At 25.3% G+C, this 20,169-nt stretch overlaps 1 protein-coding gene across 6 annotated transcripts in view; it reads left to right on the top strand.

Moving 5' to 3' along the window:
* Positions 1–235: 235 nt before the first annotated feature.
* LOC132921388 (5-hydroxytryptamine receptor 1-like) overlaps positions 236–20,169 on the top strand; it is a 213,156-nt gene continuing 193,222 nt past the window's right edge. For 5 of the 6 annotated variants that reach the window (XM_060984393.1, XM_060984390.1, XM_060984391.1 and 2 more), the window contains exon 1: positions 236–572. The gene's annotated coding sequence lies outside the window, so the exon portion shown is untranslated. Of the gene's footprint in view, positions 573–9,185; positions 9,340–20,169 lie in introns of those variants that run through there. The other variant, XM_060984389.1, reaches the window with a different exon arrangement.

Here is a 20,169-nt window from a genome sequence, read left to right as displayed (position 1 = left end):
TACGCATAGTACCTATACGCATAGTTCTGAATACAATTTAACTATTACAAAATGGCCAAGTTTACGCACGACAATGATCACCGTTCGCCCGTCATCGGTCCACCGCCTAACTTTTCGTTTCGGCGGCGGCGGCGGCGGCGGCGGCGGCGGCATCGGCGCACGTGTGTGATTTTCGTCGACAAGGACGAGTTGCGCGTTACTGGCGGCGCTCATAAATTCGGTATCGTATGCGTGCGGGTGGGCCGGTCGCGCGAGAGACGAGTTCAGTTCGTTTTAACGTCGGGCACCGCGTGCGGTTTTTGCTCGGCCGTCGTCGTCGCAGTCGTCGTATAGCGGTTTTTCGTCTCGTCGTCTTTTCGAAATTTTCTTTTACCACTCGGCCGATAACCACGTGCGAATCTAAGAAAAAAAAAAATATCAAAAATATTGTACATTGTATTAAAAAAAAAATATATATATAAATATTTCTAAAACCTATTGTGAATTTCCGAGAAATTGACAACACGTATCGTTTATTGTCATCTTAATTTTGGACTAATCTCTCGCAAGACGAGAAATCCGACAACCAATTGGTAAGTAACAAATGTATATAATATAATATTATAATTAGGTAGTAGCGAGTTTTTACAAATAATTGAACGTACATTTTATCAGTGTAATATTTTGGTCGTTGCGAATAAAAAACCCGATAATGTTTAGCATAACGCTTTAATTGTTTTTTTTTATTATTATTTGTTGTCAAAAAGATTGTTTACATTTTATTATTAACATACATATAGTATTTTGATCATATACGATTATACGACAACGACAAAATGAAATCTAATGAAAAACGTGCTTACACCAGACACACGGAATTTTGTCACAATTATTAATTTTTTATAGCCTCTTCCGTTATATTTTCGTGGCTTCGATAAAATATTATAATAATTGATTTTTAGTTTACTTTCCATAGTAAGAATATTAATTGTGTCGATAACATAAACAGTGCCTTGGTTATTAAATCAAAAATGTTGGAGAATTTTATTTTTTTATTAGAATATTTTAACAAAACAATATAATTATACCTTTTAAAGATCATTGTGAAATATTTGTATACAATGTAAAATTTAATCGACCTTTTTTTATACATAAAAAAAGGTTGTAATAAACTAGAATTTGAAGTTTTTAGTGACACAAAGACCTTAATTTTATCATTTTAGCGGTTCAATTAAAAAAAAGAAAAAAATGGTAAATTTATAATAAATAACCAACTAATTAGATACTTTTGTTATATGACATTTTATTACTTATATATACTTTTTTGCTGTTATATAATTAGATTGAAAAATTATTTAATTAATTATTTATTGCATCAATTAATTATATATCCATTAAATCCAACCACCCTCATTAAATATATCTTATCCGAAAAAGATTATATTTATACTGTAACTCGTAAGGTTATAATAACAAAAAAAATATAATTTAATTTAATAAATCGTTTTATACTAAAAATATAATGTTAGTAGTCTTCAACTCGTCATAGAAGTGAATATTTTAATTAAAAACTGTTAAATGTCTAAATTCAAGATTTAAAATAAATACATTTTAGTGTGACATAAAACTATCTATGTTAGATAAAATAAATAATTAAATTATATTATCCACCTAAAATTTTACAATTTAACAAGAAACTTTATGAAATCGTGTACTCATAATATAGTACCTAAATGTTTCTATACACTGCAGAAATGTCTATTTACTTACAAATGAAAGCGAATTTAAATTTATTATATAATTTATATATATATTATTTTTTTTTTTGTAGCATTTATTTGTGTATTGTACGTTATCAAGAAGGTTCATGCACTTAAACGTGTTCAATAATTGATTCTATTATTGTATAAAAAGAAAGGTTATCGATAAACGTTTAACTATAAGTATGTTCATAAAACCTAAAATTTATCCAACTTAATATATTATGCTGTACAAGTGAATTAAAAATGTAAGTATAACAATAAGTGACTTCAACAATATTGTTTTCCATAAATTAACTTATTAATTGTTATGTTCACATATTTCTTTTAATAAATGGATATATTATTCTCTATATAAAATATGACTAGAGCATCATGATTAATTACTTTTTATTTAAAAAATCAAAATTTACTCTAATTATTTAACACGTCAAATACATTCATATTAATATTTTGGTTACACCAATGTTAAAAGTTTAACTTAAGATGTATAATTTAAGATATTCATAAACATATAATATATTATGTATTCATTTTGATTATTAGGTGAGTGTTTTTAATTTGTGATCTGTGATATTATATATTTAATGACAAAAACAAAATACGTTTTTTTAGATTAAGGTATAATATATGAAAACATATTTTTAATTTAAAATATGTATAACATATACTTCTAATAGTTTAAAACTGTATAATGAATATAGTCAATGAATCTCATAAAATAAGTACTTTCAATGAAAAGTATTTATGGAGTGAGGCTAAACAATTAATTATTAGGATTTTTAATTGAAAAAAATTGGAGAAATATATGATTTAAAAATTAAAAAGTCAACAGATAAAAAAAATATTTGAGTGTATATTATATTTCAGATAGTAACTTGTCATTACACGAATTTTCATTATTATAATTATATATCTATCACATATTTTATAATATTATAATATACAGTCAGATATGGTTGTCCAGTGGTTCACATATTAATTAAGGTTTGTAATATTATATAATAAATGTTTAAAAAGATCTTTATATTAAATCAATTCTATTACAAAAGAATACCTACATAAGCATAATAATCATAAACGTGATAAATTAATAATAATAATACTATTTTATATTTTGTCAAAAAATGTTTATTTTCAGACATTTTTTTTAAACCTTTTCAATTTATCCATAAAGTCATTAAAACCCTGTTTCCCATCTTAAATTTAACTTAAAATTATATATTTTTTAATAAAAAAAAAATAAAAAATTCATAAATTTATTAAAAATATTCTTGTACTATGCATTAGTATATTATTTAAGAAGATAATTTAAGCAGTTATACAGTTCAATGGATTTTTAGGTTTATTTCACCTTCATTTCAAACGTTTGTTTTTGTAATAATTATGTATTGTAATTAAGTCTTTTGAAATTTCTTGCTGGGCCTACATCGCCTTCGTTTGGTGATGATATATTATTGAATTTACATAATTTGACAATAGTACATTGAGACTACTTTGTGTGGTCTTACTAACAGCACTCTTACACTCATAGTCGCATTAAATACTAATCACGTTCCAGTACTATAATTATTTTATACAGGTATAATTGTATTTATTTTATTTTTTGAAAGAAATTTTATTTATATTTTTAAATATTTTTTAATATATCCATAATATTTCCTAAGTAAATCCAACAAATTATTGATAAAGAAGTGTAATCCTAGTCAGGTAGATATATTTCAATTTAAATTTCCAAGCTTTTCTTCCAATTTCCCAGGATGTTCCATTTGTTTTAAATAAATTAAACTTACATACATATGTACTTCAATATAAATGCATAACTCATGTATATACATCTTTCAGTTAACGTTTTTTCGAAGCATTTAGTTGATTCTCAGATTTAGTAATTTTTTTTCTTAGTGATACATAAATAGTAAGATTCAATTTCGACTAGTTGATAAATCACAGTTTTTTACCAAGTTAATAGTAATAATTGTTGGTAATTAAATTATACTTTTCGCGTCGATAGATAATTAAATTTACAACCATTTTCTTTTAAGGAATTATCGATAATGTTATATCATAATATTTGCTATAATATATAACTGCCCACTTGCTGTGTAAAATAAAAAAATAACATTTATATAGATTTTAATTTTGTGTACCAATGAATAAAAAGTGTAACTATCAGCAGTTATAAATTTGGACTAGGTACATATTATTATAATGTATGCCATACAAATGTAACTACATTAGTTTGTCACTACAGTTTAATTTTTTTTGGCCTCAGTCCATATTATTATTGCAATATTGCTTATAAACTACCTATGCAAGTCGATTCATTAAAGTACTCACTCATTTTCATATTTTAATATAATGATATTTGGAATTTTGAAAATTAGATTAGATTTTAGTAATTAATTTAGATATATTATATCATTTTCAAAATATTTTGTTCTTACATTAATTTATAATATATATATATATATTTAATATATTTATAAACAAATTGATTGAGCTTCTGGTTAATGGAAACACTCACTCAAATACGTCACTGAGGCGTGAATATTTTGTATTGAATTAAAATTAATCAATAACCAAATATAAATTCTTTAGCACTATTTTTTTTCATCATAAAAATTTTTTGCCATGAAGGCATTTTTCTGTATAACTGATTACGATTGCGATCTTTATATTTTAATTTTTCAATTATCAACGGTAAAAGTATTAGCCAATACAACTATAAAATGTAAATTATTCAAAATTATATTAAACTAGTTGACAAAGATTTGTTTCATTTATAAATTTGAAAAATGCATTGACTAATTTTTTTGAAATTATGAAAATTTCATTTAAAGTTTTTGGAAGTTGGTGTTTGTATCATAATTTGCTGTATGTTTGCATTAGTTCGAATCGTATTCGTAAATAAATAGTAAAAGTTTAATATTGAAACATTGACATGCGACATGTCTTATTTTAAATTAATGTAGGTATACAAATAATAAATTTAAAACTTTAAAGTTTTTAATAATATGTAATAAATACAAAATTAATATCATGTTTTTAATTCCTGCTTGAAATAAAACCAACAAAATGTTTGATTATAGTAATTATTTTTCATTGTTCATTTTGTTTAATATTCTAAATTTATGCAAGTTCTAAAAAAATAACATTGTATCTTTTAATTCTAAAAGCCAAGAGGTATATTGTTTGTCTCGACATTGTAGGTTAACAGTATAATTAGGTTTAAAATAAGTTTTAATGTGTTATAGTATGTACATTTAGCATATAATTTGCCAAAAATAAATCATTGTACAATTTTATTCTTAAAGCAAAAGAGAACAATGCTTATTCATTGTAATCAATACATTTAAATTGTATCCTAATTGTGTGACGTATTGGTAATGGTATCTGATTACGAATATACTAAAGAATATAAAATTATTTTACCATACGCTAATGGTTGTAATTCGTTAACTATAACATTCTGTCAAAAGTAAACCAGTGTTAATGGCGTGTAAAATAATAAATATAAAACTCCAACATGTATAACAAATGTTGATTAATTTTGGTCTGCAGCAAAATCGTTCTATTATTGATAAATTAAAAGAATTATTTTTATTTTATTTTTAAAGTATTATTTATTTTTCCAAAAAGTCGATTTTCATTTAGGACATTTCTGTATTAAAAACTGTGTTTATTTAAACAAATTAATAAATTAGTACATTTTTTTTAAGTTTTTTTTTCAATAAAATATAAAATACATTTATTAAGGTGATTAGGTATTTGTAAATAAAAATATGTTTAAGATTTCTAGAATTTAGAAAAAAAACTAGTATTTATGTGGCTTTTTAATTTTTTTGAATATTAATATTTTAAAATAAATATAGAATACAAAAATTTGTAGTAAGTATTTTTTTGTACTACTTTATTTGTTAACACTATTATAAAAATTAACTGCTGTAGTATAGTTTAAAATTAATTTTATTTATGGGTACATAGCATTTCTATTACACACTACTTATTATCTAAATTTATACTAAAAATTTATGATTTGCTTAAAACAAATTTAAGTTTAAACAAGAATTATTTAATTAATCATAATTGATTTATACTAATATTTAAATATGTTTAAATTTTGTAATTGTGCTTTAAAATAAAATATTAATAGTATTTATCAAAGATGTGTGTTATAAGTTACACGTTATTTAATGTTTTAAACAATATAATCATGTAATGTATACATACGGCGCTCCTTTAAACATCAGGTGTTTAAAATATGTATGTACATATTATATGTACATACTATATGTGTTGATTTACTCTTCGGCGTTAATTTGTTTTTGTTTCAAGAATTATATTTTTACGAAATAACCCTTATAAATAGTTGGTCACAATGCTATGTATTGCTATTTTTTATTTACTTTTCAAATAAAAATTCATAAAATATATGAAACCTTTTATTGAAATGACTTTATTGTTCGGCAATACGTTTAAAACATTAGTAAATAGATTCTTATCTCACCCATGAAGTATATTGCGTGCTTTATACATACTGACAACAATTTATAGAGCTGACACATAACAAATGCGTGGTTTAAATTAAATGCAAACTTAATGTTGGATTTTTTTGAATTTTTTGCATTAAAACTCTCCAATATTATAACAATATTTGAATGGAATAACTCATTTTGTTTTCTAACACAAAAAAAAAGTTTAAAATGTTATCGTGAAAAGTCGTCACTAATTACCAATTACTGGAATTCGTACGTTATGACGTATCATATTTAAATGTTAAATATATTTTTTTTAAAACTTACTAGGATATTTGAATTTATATCTGAGAATTGTTAACTATGAATACTTAGAATTATGTAAACTGAACTATTTATTTTATTCAATATGAACTATGGTACCTATAACTAAAATGACCCCTCACCGATAGATATGTAATAAATTGAAAATTAGGTAATTCATAATGTAAATTATATACATTTTATAATAAATTTATATTGTTATTAATTACTTTTTTTTTAGACGGTTAAGATTTTTTTGAAAATAAAATCATTGTTTTCAAAAATAACAACAGAAACTTTAAAATTAGAAACTAGCAATATTAGTTATAAAATACCATACGAGAAGGGACATGGTTAATTTACAGGATCAAGTTGTGAAAAACCAGAATATGTGTGAAAAAAATGTAATTAAGCGATTTTTCGTAACCAATATGCTCCGTTTAAAATTATATTTTTAATAAATGATTTGCCATTACTTTCAAAAACTAAGACACTTTTTCTTCCTACTAATACTATTATAGTATAAGCACTCAATGTCTATTTTTAATTTTTAATTTCCCTTAATAAATAATTTCTATATTTGTTATAAGTATTCGGGCTCATAACTTCGTTTCCTACCTAACTTCGATGTGTATTATACTAATATATTTTATTGCCTAAAAAGCTTGAATATGGTTGAACTATGTTTTTTGTACACACAATATTTGTATCATATTGTTTAATTGGTTTTAGATTTTACGAAATATTTTTAATTAATAATTTTCTCTTTAACTTGTGTGATGAAAGGCATTTCCTCTCAGAATAGATTTTTTTTAAATAATAATTTAAATTGTATAACTATGTATATGTTTTTTTATCAATAGATCGTGCCATCGTTTATTTCATTATATAAATTAAGATTAGACGTGAAAACCTGTAAAATTCAATATAAATATTGTTTGTAGTTTTTATCAGGCGGGTTACTTGGGGAAGTTTTAAAATTTAATTAGAAATAACGGAAAAACCCGAAAAACAAATACAGTTAGGTGATTTTACAACATAATAATAAAAAAAAAATGGGGACTTAAATTATTTATATAAGAATATAGCAAAATTAAATATATTCCATAATTATTTTATATTTTTAATTTTTATTTTGTGACTGACCAATTTATCTTTTAAAAGCTAAACACGAAGGTCGTTTTAATAATAAATATACAAAACGCATGCCTATTTACTTGAAATGAAGAATCAAACAAATATTCGAATGTGGACAATAACGCTTGGTTATATATGATAATGCGTAATTTACAGTTCATAGATATGAAAAATAAAATCTATCCTTGTTGTGTAAACAATATTAATTATTAGCTGTTACACATTGAAAATATTACCACTTAACGAGTATCAATAAGGAATCAGCATGTATTCGTATAGTATTTAGGTAAGTGAAGTTTGTCAACAGTACAAGATAAATAACCTGTTTATCTGTATGGTTTTTGCGTAAAGGTCGTAGAAGTTTTGTTTGTCAATTGAACCATATTGCAGTGTTTAAACACACAATAATACACCGAGTGTGTTTAATGTGAAAAGTAATGCATTGCTTAATATTGGTTTATAACCATTAAAATACAGGAATATTATTGCTATGATCGTACAACACTTACAACACTAATTTTTGGTTAATGTGGGTATAACTGACAAGTGCTGCGCTCGTATAAGTACTTAATATTATCATTTATCATTAAATAAAAGTCATTATTAGAAATTGTATTTATTAACTCATTTCTATTATACGCAACAGAAATTTCAGTAATAAGTAATATTCGTAACTAATGGCGCGTAAATTTAGTCGAACAGTAAAAATAAGTGGCCTTTCCAGTAAAACTTTTCAAATTTTGTCGTATATAGCTGAAGTCCGTGGCGTACTTAAAGGGCCATATACTTTTCAATTTCATATGTTTATACTGTATATATATTAGTTAAAACTTATTACTAAATAAGTAATAGACAATTTTTTAAAACAATGATTAATTTTTATTTTTTTATAACGTTTTAAAATAATATATTAAGCTGTTTAGTGCCTACTGGTTATATATTAAATACTTCTTGGAGATCCATAGACAGACAGAATTGGCGTACTATTATATTATCCATGTTAGGATGTTTATTCATTGGTGTATAAGTATAATGTTAAAATATGTCGTGGATCATTACAAACCATTTCAATATAACATTCGTAAATATTATTACATTTTTAATGTGTACCTATTTGCTATTTTATGTGCTTAAGCAATTAAAAAAAAAATATATCTTCGCTTTTGGTTTGTTTCGTGTAAACATAGAATTATTGTAATGATTTGGTCAGTTAACACAGATTTTAAGAAATCGATTTGTTTATGATTGCCGTGGCCACTATTGGGACCAATCGACCTGCCTGTTTCGACTGCTTCAATTAGTTTATAAGTATTTGGAGGAAATTGTGCTACGTCCCTTTTGATGCATCGGCCAACACCTGTAGGCGGCTTATGGATGGTGTTTTACTACAGCCAAATTAATGGATATTGTTTTCTATTTACTTGCAATACGTCAGATTATAGACAATAAATTGTGACGATTGACTGACCTCTGTTAGGTGTTTTGAATAGCGCACGGGAAGTGATTTTCGAGAATCGCCGCGGTTGGCGTCGGTGGTCATTATTTTGCACTCTGTCGGTCATGTGCATTGGAGACTGCAATTTTAATCAACAAATATTCACCAACTAGCCGTGAAAGACTTAGGTCTTGGATGGGATAAATTTACCGGGATTTGAAGCTTCACGAAACCTGTAACCTATAACTATGTAAGTCGAAAATCATTAATAATAAATGTTAATTATGTGGACGATTAACAAAAAAATGGTTTTGATCAACAATAATCGGATTTGATAACTGCAAAATTTCAAATAAATATCTCATTAGATCAATAGTTTAACATTTGGAATAGGTATTAATAATATAATAAAAACACGTAATATTTAAAACTAACTACACTAACCATTTACAACGCAAATATTTAATATGAAACAATATTATTATCTAACCTACCCATAATAATTAATATTATAATTAATCGTATAAATCTTTTTAATTATTATAATAAATCTATAGCTATTAAAAATGTTGATTTTATATCTAATAATAGTTGTGAAAAATTTTAAATTATGCAACTATGAACTTATGAATTACAAGAATACTAATTCCCGTGGTAGAATAATCAAATGTTTCATTTAGGCCGTTGGAGAGAAAATTATGTTTCGAAAGAAAATTATATTTTAGAAGTGTCCTGATGTTTAAAATTTAAAAACGTGACTGAAGTATAATTTTTAACGAACTGTTTATTAAAGCACATATATTGATGAAAACATGAAATTTAAAATTTTTAAGATTAAATAAAAATGAAAATTCATGTGGGTATTTAATTTTAGTCATCATTTGTGACTAAGTAATTATTTATAGATATTTAAACAATTTTGACAAGATTGAAAATATTGGCGCCCAAATAAAAGAATTGATTGAAAAATTAAAATTTGTTTGAAATGTGATAGCATTAATACATATATTTAGTTCTGAATTTTTGGTTATTTTTAATTTTATATTAATATTTCTACTTAAATAGTGGAAATAAACTAAAGTTACTGGTTTTTTTTTATAATTTATGGTTTTAGTTATTAGCTTAAGAAATTAACAAATGTTACACAATTAAATTATAAAATTAACTTTTGATTAACTTTCGCATACGCAAGTGATAAAATAAGAAATACGTAAGTACTTACGTATAATTAAAAATATATAATATTTTCAAATCGTGTTAGTTTAATAATAGTTTAATTAAATGTATTAATTTAGTGTAGTTATCGTAATAAGTTGCATTTTTAATTCAAATAATTTGACTTTATTCAGCTAAATTACATGAAATTTGATTTAATAGTTTTAAATATTATTTTTTTAATGAGAAATGAAAATATATACAATACATTTGAAAACTTTTTTTAAGTAAATATTTATTTCAAATGAATAATATTATACAATTATTATTTATATTATCATGTCCGTTAATATAGTTTTTACAAAAATGTATAATTTTTAATTATTTAGCTTAGGTCAAGTTTTAATCATGGTTATTAAAATAGTATGCAAATTGATTTTAGGCTAATTTAAAATTAATAAAAAAACCGTTTACATGCTAATGAAAATTATTATTATCTTTTATATGAGTGAGAATAGTATAATCGAAAAAAGGTGTGTGGTGCTGAAAATATGTTATATATGTATAATATGTATATGTATTATAGTAGTAATTAGAACGCGTTACATGTGGTTCTTTTTTAGTTCACATTAATTACTTTTATTAAAGCATAGTTTTAATGCTTCATCACCTTTATTGTATACATTATATTGTATTTATTCGATAGTATACACATTACACATAGACATTTTGATAATGGTCTTTTTGTAATAAACATTTTTTTTTTTTTTTTTTACTCGAAATGTATTCAAAATGAAAATGTTTACTTATCACCGTTGATTATTGAGTACAAAAATGCAGCATGTTGATGACGCAAGTCATCCAATAATGAATTATTTAACTAAATTTATACAGTAATAAAGCATTTAAAATAAATTCATCATTTTTTGCATTCGAACGTTGCATTAATCATAGTTATTTCATATAGAAGTGCCATTTGAATCTTTTTTTATTTCACGAATCTACGTAAATTAGGGTAGGGTGTTATCTATACCATTCAATCATAATTCAATACATATAGGTTCATATTTGTTTTTGCTATAAGCTCTTCGATCATAATTTTTTTCTGTTTTTTTTTATATATCATACAAATACGACACAAGTGCTGAACAGATACTTCAAGTCTTCAATATACATTATTTTTTTTAATCTTCAAATTAAATCTTTCAACAATATTATTAAATATGTTATTATTATAATTAATATTGCGATTTCCAGATAATTATCTATCGTTGTATAATATTATATGTAAATTCGTAATAAATTAATAATTATTATTTAAATATTGTCCAATATATCCCGAGTATGAGTAGCATTCGTAGAAATATAATAGTTATAACTTATAATTTATAAATTAAAACATGTAGCTCTTAAACATTTGATATTTAATATTTATTTAAATTGGTATTTTTATTCACATGCAATTTAGTAATTGTAATCTGTGCTTATTTTACATATATACCTAAAGTCTAAAATATATAATTAATACAGTATGCAGTATTTTAATGGATAATTTATCAAAAATTATTATTTGGAAACTGAAGTAAAATCATCCAATACGTATTTTTACAAAGTTTATAGTTAAACAATGTATATTGAGTAATAGCTCATCGATGTAGGAAACTTTCGTCATACATTCGTAATTGATATCACTGATATATGTATAGTATACACACTGTACATGTTAATAGGGTAATTAAAATTATTCAAATATTTTATCGGTACCTATCCACAGAAAAAACTCGATGAAGTATAAATTTTCGTAATAGTAAAGTTGTTTTTGTTGATATTTATTACACAATAAACTTTATTACCTATAAATTGTATAGTGTTAACATTATTTCATAATAATATAGTCCAATATCGTACTATTAAAATATTTTATGTGTACACACAGGTCATCATTAAAATTATTTTTAATCTAATAAATAGGATCTGATAGACTCAGAAGAATTATATTAATGATTCATATTATATTCACAATAAGTTTTATGTTTATAACTAATAAAGAATACAATTTTGAAAATAAAATTAATCAAATATTTTTAGCTCCATTTAGGCTTTTAGGATATTAAAAAAAAAGTTATATATAAAAAATTATTCGAGAACATAAAACATTATAACAAAGTTATGTAAACTAAAGCACATTTTAAACTGTTGTAAATCATTGAGTTTTTGACTAGAAAAGTAAACACCAATTAATTCGAAATAGATATAATCCCAAGATAAAATTCGGTGATTTACCTGTGAAAAAATTTTATTGAAAAAATCTAAACTAGGAAAACCATTTTATTATAATATATAATATATTAATATGTTACATAATATTGTATTGTAATGTACGAAATAATTGTATTTTTATACACATGCTAATTATTTATTATATCTTATTTCAATTAAATGTTCGTTAAAAAGTCGTCAATGTAATGTGAAATTGTCGTATCTCCGTTATTTTTTGAACTCAAACTGTTTTTTTTTTTTTTTTCATAGATATTGCTATTGGTTGATTTTGATTTTCAATAGAAAATTTTATGACAGAAATTATATTTATGTGTTTGGGTTCAAGCACGCGATACAGCAGAAACATTGAAACGATTCGTACGGTCAGTCTGCCGGGAATCGTTTTTGTCGGACCGGAACATAAAAACCAAGAAATAGATATGCGATTTTCGTCCCGTAGGTATACGTTTTCTCGTTCAGAAAACGGACATTCCGGGCGGATAATAGTCACGCAGTCTATATAACACCTCTATAATATTATTATACGTATGGGCGATGCGTTGCGGTTTCGTGGAAACTCGTAGGTAGGTAGGTATACTATTAATATAATATCTCGAGACGAGGACGACTACGGTATCCGCCGCCAGACGCCGCACAGCGCGAATATGGGACGTATTGTACACATAACGTTAGCAGCGGGATTGGTATCATATTAATGCAATAATATTATATCAACGAAACGGTGGCGATAAATCCGGTGCACTGTTAGCTTTAACAGGTACCCCGAGATGGCGTCTATAATATTATACACGCGTTGACCGTGGCCCCGCCTACGACGCTACCGGTGTTCCTCGTGCATGTCCCAATTACTCCATTATATAGGTACCTACGATCGTAGATATAATGATTATTATTAAACTCCGAGACCAGCGTGTGTATATTATATGTATAGACGTTAACGTGTATTATATAACACAATGGTATACGAGTATAGCGCAGAACAGACTAGATGTGAGCGTGGGCGGGAGTTGGAGAAGTGCACGAGAGATAGAGAGAGAGAGAGAGACCTCTGAGCAAAATCAGAGTACTTACCTATTTGTATATATATATAATATTTCAGGCATTATATAGCTGGTAATATACCCTTGTCCTCGAGGGCCGTATACACATAAATATGTATACATTTGTACGGCCACATTTCTGGCTATCCTTTTCAGCGCTATTCACCATTTTCTATTATATGACTGCGTTTTTGAATTTACCGTTTTTACCGGTGGGATAGTGCGTGGGACAAATTGTCCCACCCACTTGCGTTTTTTCAAATAAAAATATACGAATATACGCATATTTCCACGAGTTATTCGTCGAGATTCGCGACTACATTTTCGAAATTTGTCATTTAGCGTTTTCGCAAATAAAAACTAGAAGTCGTACAAGCTTGAACACTAACCACTGTTTGCATACCTGTGCATGCTATTATAAATGTAGGTAGTCCAGTTACTAGAATAGTCTAAACGCATTTTGGTTATTTATATTATGATATTATATTATTATAATGTAATATACAATAAATTTACGTTTTATTTTATGTATGTTAACATAACTGAAGTTAGTTGAAAATAATGACCTAGTCTTTTATTTTATTGTTGGTAGTTCACCACTCTAAGAAATATAAATATATATTTTTTTAATGAAATGCAAAATTCCATCTTATAATTTATATTTTGTGCTAGTTAATATTGGCATCAGTTATAAGTTATGACATAATACAACTACTTTAGCATTTAAGCATTATAATATTGATGTTTGTGGTCGTGGTATTACGATGTTTGATGGAATAGACACCGGTGGAGATGGTTGTTTAATAATTACTTCCATAACATTTTAATCTCCCTAAAAATGTCATCACATTGTTTCACCGTAAAAAATATAAACTAAGGTCATTTTTATTTTGAAATTATGGAAACATCGATCTAATCCTATTGGTTAACCATAGAAAAATTACAAAAAACGAGTTTAATTCCCTAATAGATATTTAAATTAAAAAATATGAGTTAAAATATTAATAGAATAAATAATAATCTCTATATTGTAAGAGTAAAGAACTCCTTAATGGCTGATTTTTATGTTTAAAATAAAAGACAAACAAATGTCAAAAACATATTATGAATTTGTAAAATATGTTTGTAAACCAGTAAAGTTTTTGAATATGTAAATTATGCAGGACTATATTCAGCATACAGTACGTTTACTGAAAATATAACAAAAAGAAATCCACCAACAAAAACCAAGTGGTATAATAATTACGATTTACCGACCATGTTTGTATTTTATTTTAAAAGTTTAAAGTTTTCTGTTCAATGCGTTTTACAAAAAAAAAAAAATACCTTCTTCATAAGATCTTCTTTATAAAGATTGTTTAGATATTTTAATAAGTTTTTAATAATAATCAACCACAACAAGTTGTAATAATAGAAAAATGGTTGTTTATGTGCTTTTTTTAATATATTTTTTTAAATAAATCGAAACATTTCATGAGTTAATTTTAATTGTGATTTTACGTAATAAAAACACTAAATTCATTCAAAATTTTCAAAAATCTAGTTACTAAATTAGTACTAATACTGAATTTACATTAAATATACATGTATTTTGTATGTTTAAGTATTTTTTCAAGATATTAAATATGATAGGTACATAATCAAAGTCTAAAAATTAAACCATTATCATTTTGAAGGTGAAGTAGCGTAGTCTATATCATTTCTCGGTAATTGTGAGCCCTCCATGTTACGAGAAATCTTTCTTAGTAAAAGTAGTGTATCTTATTTCATGCTTCATGGGTTTAAATAACAAGTGAAAAGATATTTTCGATTTGAACGATTGAATCGAGCTTAGTGAGCAAGTTTCTACAAGGTCCCTAGGTGTTATGAATAAACCTCCCCAATAAAAATATCTATTTTTGTATCCAGTTATTCCAGTTATTCCATGTAGGTTTACATAACAGGTCGAAGGATATTTTCAATTTAATCAGTTCAATAACTGGATTCAGTGATGTGAAACAATTATCTCGATTTGTATATTAATGTAAAACACAGTAGATGTTTATATTTTTTAATTGTAATGTGGTATTGAGTTAAAAAGATACATATTACATTTAAAACTAATTATTTCTATTTTATTTAATATTGAAAATAAACATGACAGAATATTTTCATACTTTCAATAATAATAACTTTACAAGTAATATTATCTCATAACGGAGATATCAAAGAAAAACATTCAATTAGATGTATTAATTGATTTTTAATTATTGTGTGGGTTATTTATGCGTTTTTTCGATTATTACTTTAGAAGTAAATATAGTTAATCCATTAATCATTAATTATATAAATATATTATCTCATCAGGTTAGTCTTATTTGAATATAAAAATAATAATTACAAATGAAAAAATTTACTATAATATAATATGAGTTTGAGTATAAATATATACAGTTTTATGAACAATATTCATTATAATTTTAAATAATGTATTTATTTTTATATTTTTTTATAATTATTAATTCTATTGACGATAAATGACAATATATTTTTAGTCGGATCTCTAGGTAAATTGAAGCTATTTATAAATACATTATTATAAATATTATTTATGAGTATTTCTTAGTAATTATCTGTATTAAAAAAAAATAAATACTTTATGTTTAGAGACGGTCAATAAATTGATAATAAGTTTGTAGAAAGTGAATTGTACTTGTAAAATTAATATAAATTCAGGTCACGTATTTCGAAGAGTTATACTAGGAAGTTGGAACACAATAAGTATTGTAATAGTTATGTGACCCTAGGGTTATTTGGAAAAGTGCTCCTAATAATAAAGATTTGTAATTACTTGTTTTTAGATTTAATACGTATTAGTACAAGTAATATATATTTTTGAGAATGAAAAACAGTGTATGGTACTATGGTATCATTAAATAATAATAATATATAATACTCAATATTATTTTAAAAACTTTCAATTTTTATTTTGGAAATTTAATGTATTATATATAAGTTATTATTAAATTAAATTTATACTTTTATAAAAATGTTAGTGTATGAATATTGAAGACTAAACAAATAGTTTTTCATTGATTAGCATTGATATTATAAGATAAGTAAAATGGCAAGAGACATTCATTGAATTTGTGGCGCACTAGTCTGCTCATCTGAACCTGAAATTATTATTAACAACACATTTTACACTTGATATATATATAAATATACGTCAACACTTTCTGCAGTATGTTTTATGCTTCAACTTCCAACCACTTTTGATTTTCTATGCTGTATGTTTTATATTCACTCTGTAGCTTGTGAAATGGGTCTTTTTTATATTATATTATTATTATTGATTGTTTATTTTATGTGTATAAAAAACGTATTTAAAAAATAACTCGTAATTATAAATTATATTGGCAGGTAGTTGATTTAAAAAGTTTTCTTTTGAATAGTTAAAACAAATTACAAACATTTTTGATGAATCATTATGCATACATATGTTAAGAAATTTATGAGGAAAAAAAACACGTATATTGTTTCTTAAATATAGTGCGGACATTATACAATGTACGCATAATATGATTTTACTTATTTGGAGTAATTAAATTCGACTATATAGCATTATTGTATGCTGTTCTTAATATAATTATAATGACTAATCAGTAATCACTATAAGATTAATTGAGCATTCTGAGTTGCTTTCAGTGAACACGATTCGGTAATTATAGTGTCCTGCTGTTTCCATTGTTTAATGTTTTACTCGAACCATAATATTGATTGCGAAATTTAATATAAATGTATGAAATATTTTTTTTTTTTTTTTTGTTCATTATTTCCATACCCGTATATTAGTAAAATAGTAAAGTAACAACTTTATTATTAACAGATTTAATGGAAACTCAAAAATTAATTTATCATTTCTCTTAACACCCTCGAGGGACTTTCTTCGTTTTAGAAATTGTGTTTACTGAACCAGAGTTCTACTTATGTCAATTTCCAATACATATTAGGTAATTTATTGAACACTCTATAACAGATATTAAATTTAATTTAACTTTTTCCGTACCTTCTCAACGTAGGTTTGTAAAGATAAAACTTAGTTGCAAATAAACAAACGTGATGTCAATAACTAGTATATTTTGGAAATTGTTTACCGAAAGTTTTTGTCAATTCCTTAAAATTAGTATTGACTCATCATAACGTTTTTATCGGTTTATTGGTTTATACAACACTAAAGTAAAGCGTATACATAGTAGGTATGGAGAATAATTAACACGTTGCTAATAATTTACACTTTAAAGTGTTTAAGTGTGTACATTTTAATGGATTTTCTGAGTTAGGGTTGTTGTTGGTGTTATGATTAAAAAAATGTGAAATACTTACACTACTTATATTATTATAGATATTAAATATTATTATCACGAACAAAACGTATGGCGTTAACGGGAGGACACGGGAAAACGGCATTACGCTGTATACGTACTATTGCACACACATGTATATATATATATATTATTTACATATATAACGGAAGACGGAAGTGTATACAACTTATAATAATAATATCGTATAGGTACTGTCTACCTAAAACAAAAATAATAATATTATGCACACGATTCAGCAAAATATAATATTATATAAAATACATGTGTCGCGTTTACGTATTCTAATCTTATACGCAGAGGATACTGTACAGTATCAACATCGGCGGCATCGTGTGCTATACATATATTATATAACAATATTACAATATTTAATATAATGTAATCCGCGCGTGTTGCATTATTACTGGCGTACATCGTACACACAACTGCGCGTATTTTGCGTACGAACAGCGTATACGCGTTACATGATATATATGTTATATTATCGTGTAGTGTTCGTGACGTCCACTCGAATTTGGAGACGTGTGTAGGATGTAGGTGCACAGACAAGCATAATAAAATGCTATATCATGCCGACGCCGCCGTTATCGTCGGACGTTTCTTCCCGGTGTAAAAACGCGATACGGCCGCGCGCGTGTGTTCTAGGGGTTGTCATTTGTGCACAGCTCGTTTCCAATGTGTGAAACAGCGAATACGAAATGAAATAAAAATGTTAAAGACAAACCGAAAGAATTTAAAATAACAGAACATTTTTTTTTTTTAAACAAAACAAAGGTCAAGAGAGTAGAATAAAAAATACAGCTAACATATATACATATATACATAATGTTATATATAAATTTTTTTTGTTTTGTTTGTTTTTTTTTTTTAAATTAGCAATTGAAATGTTTAAGGGGTGAAAAAGTAACACAGGTTCATTGCTCATACTAGTCATACTGTGTTAAAAAAAGGCGAGGAACTCGAACAATCACTCATATATATATATATAACAATTTTAGATTTTTAGCAAAGCTATAGAAATGTATCTATCTTTAAATTGAAGAAATTCTCCAAGACTGTTAGGTATTATAGATAGAAAAGTTCACGTATTTGTTAAACGTATAAGTGATTTTTAAAAGCCATCTTTATTTTTTTTATAGTTATTTTAATGAGTGTAAAAAAACCATACAAATTTTGTTCACATGATCAAAATAACAATTAACGGAATACTAACTTTTTGGCAAAAATAGATTTTGAAATTAAAAAAAAATGACAACACAAGAAAGATGTCACAATAATAATGTGATCTATACCATCCTCAAGGACATGCATACCATATAATAGTTGTTTGCTTATATATATATATATATATATATTTATTGATATATATATAATCCATAACTCATGTGTTATATGTATAATTTGATTATTTTATAGGTAGTCGCTTACGCAGTTACGCTTACGGCTTCTGTAATAACTATTTTGTCGTAACCATCAGTCGACGAACCGTATCCGATATGCTGCTGTTCCTCTGATACGGTTTTTATCGGGAAATGTGATTTGTATTGTGACACATGTGCGTAATATATGTAGGATGCGAGTTTGTGTATATGTTCTGACCAAGGAGAGTTGTCCGTGGAACGGAATGTCCACTGAGTGACTGGGGATAAGGTTTTTTGTATTTTATGTTTATTACGTTTTATCCTCATCACCCTTTTAATTACACGTTGATCAATAAACCGTTTTTTTATTCAAATTATTTCTCTTAGTTTTTAAACTGTATACCTGTATAAATATGTTATTATCCGTAAAAAAAGCTATTTCAGATTTGTGAGTACTAATAAATTATATTAAAACTGTTTAAATGAAAAATCAAAGTCTCTTAGAAAAATGATTTATTGGATAACTAAGCTTATGCTTGCTTTTTACATTTACCTACTCCCGTATTAAACAAAAATAATTTCATTAAAAAGTAAATATTATATTTAAAAAATACTACCAGCATATATACTTGGCAATAACATAGAAATGTATACAAATATTTAATCTAATAATTCACACATCGCAGTATTGGTAAGAATATTATTTTTTATACCTTCGTATAGAATCCTATAATACTCGTATATGTTTTTAAATTAAACTTTATAAATTCAAAATAGATTGTACATAAAAATATATCATAATATGTACATTGTACATATTATAAGTATGCTATTTTATTATTTTAGAAACTAATTAATGTAAGATTTGTATTTAATT

Source organism: Rhopalosiphum padi, chromosome 2 (assembly GCF_020882245.1).
Source record: "Rhopalosiphum padi isolate XX-2018 chromosome 2, ASM2088224v1, whole genome shotgun sequence".
In the NCBI taxonomy this organism is placed as follows: domain Eukaryota; kingdom Metazoa; phylum Arthropoda; class Insecta; order Hemiptera; family Aphididae; genus Rhopalosiphum; species Rhopalosiphum padi.
This window is presented reverse-complemented; position numbering and strand designations above follow the sequence as displayed.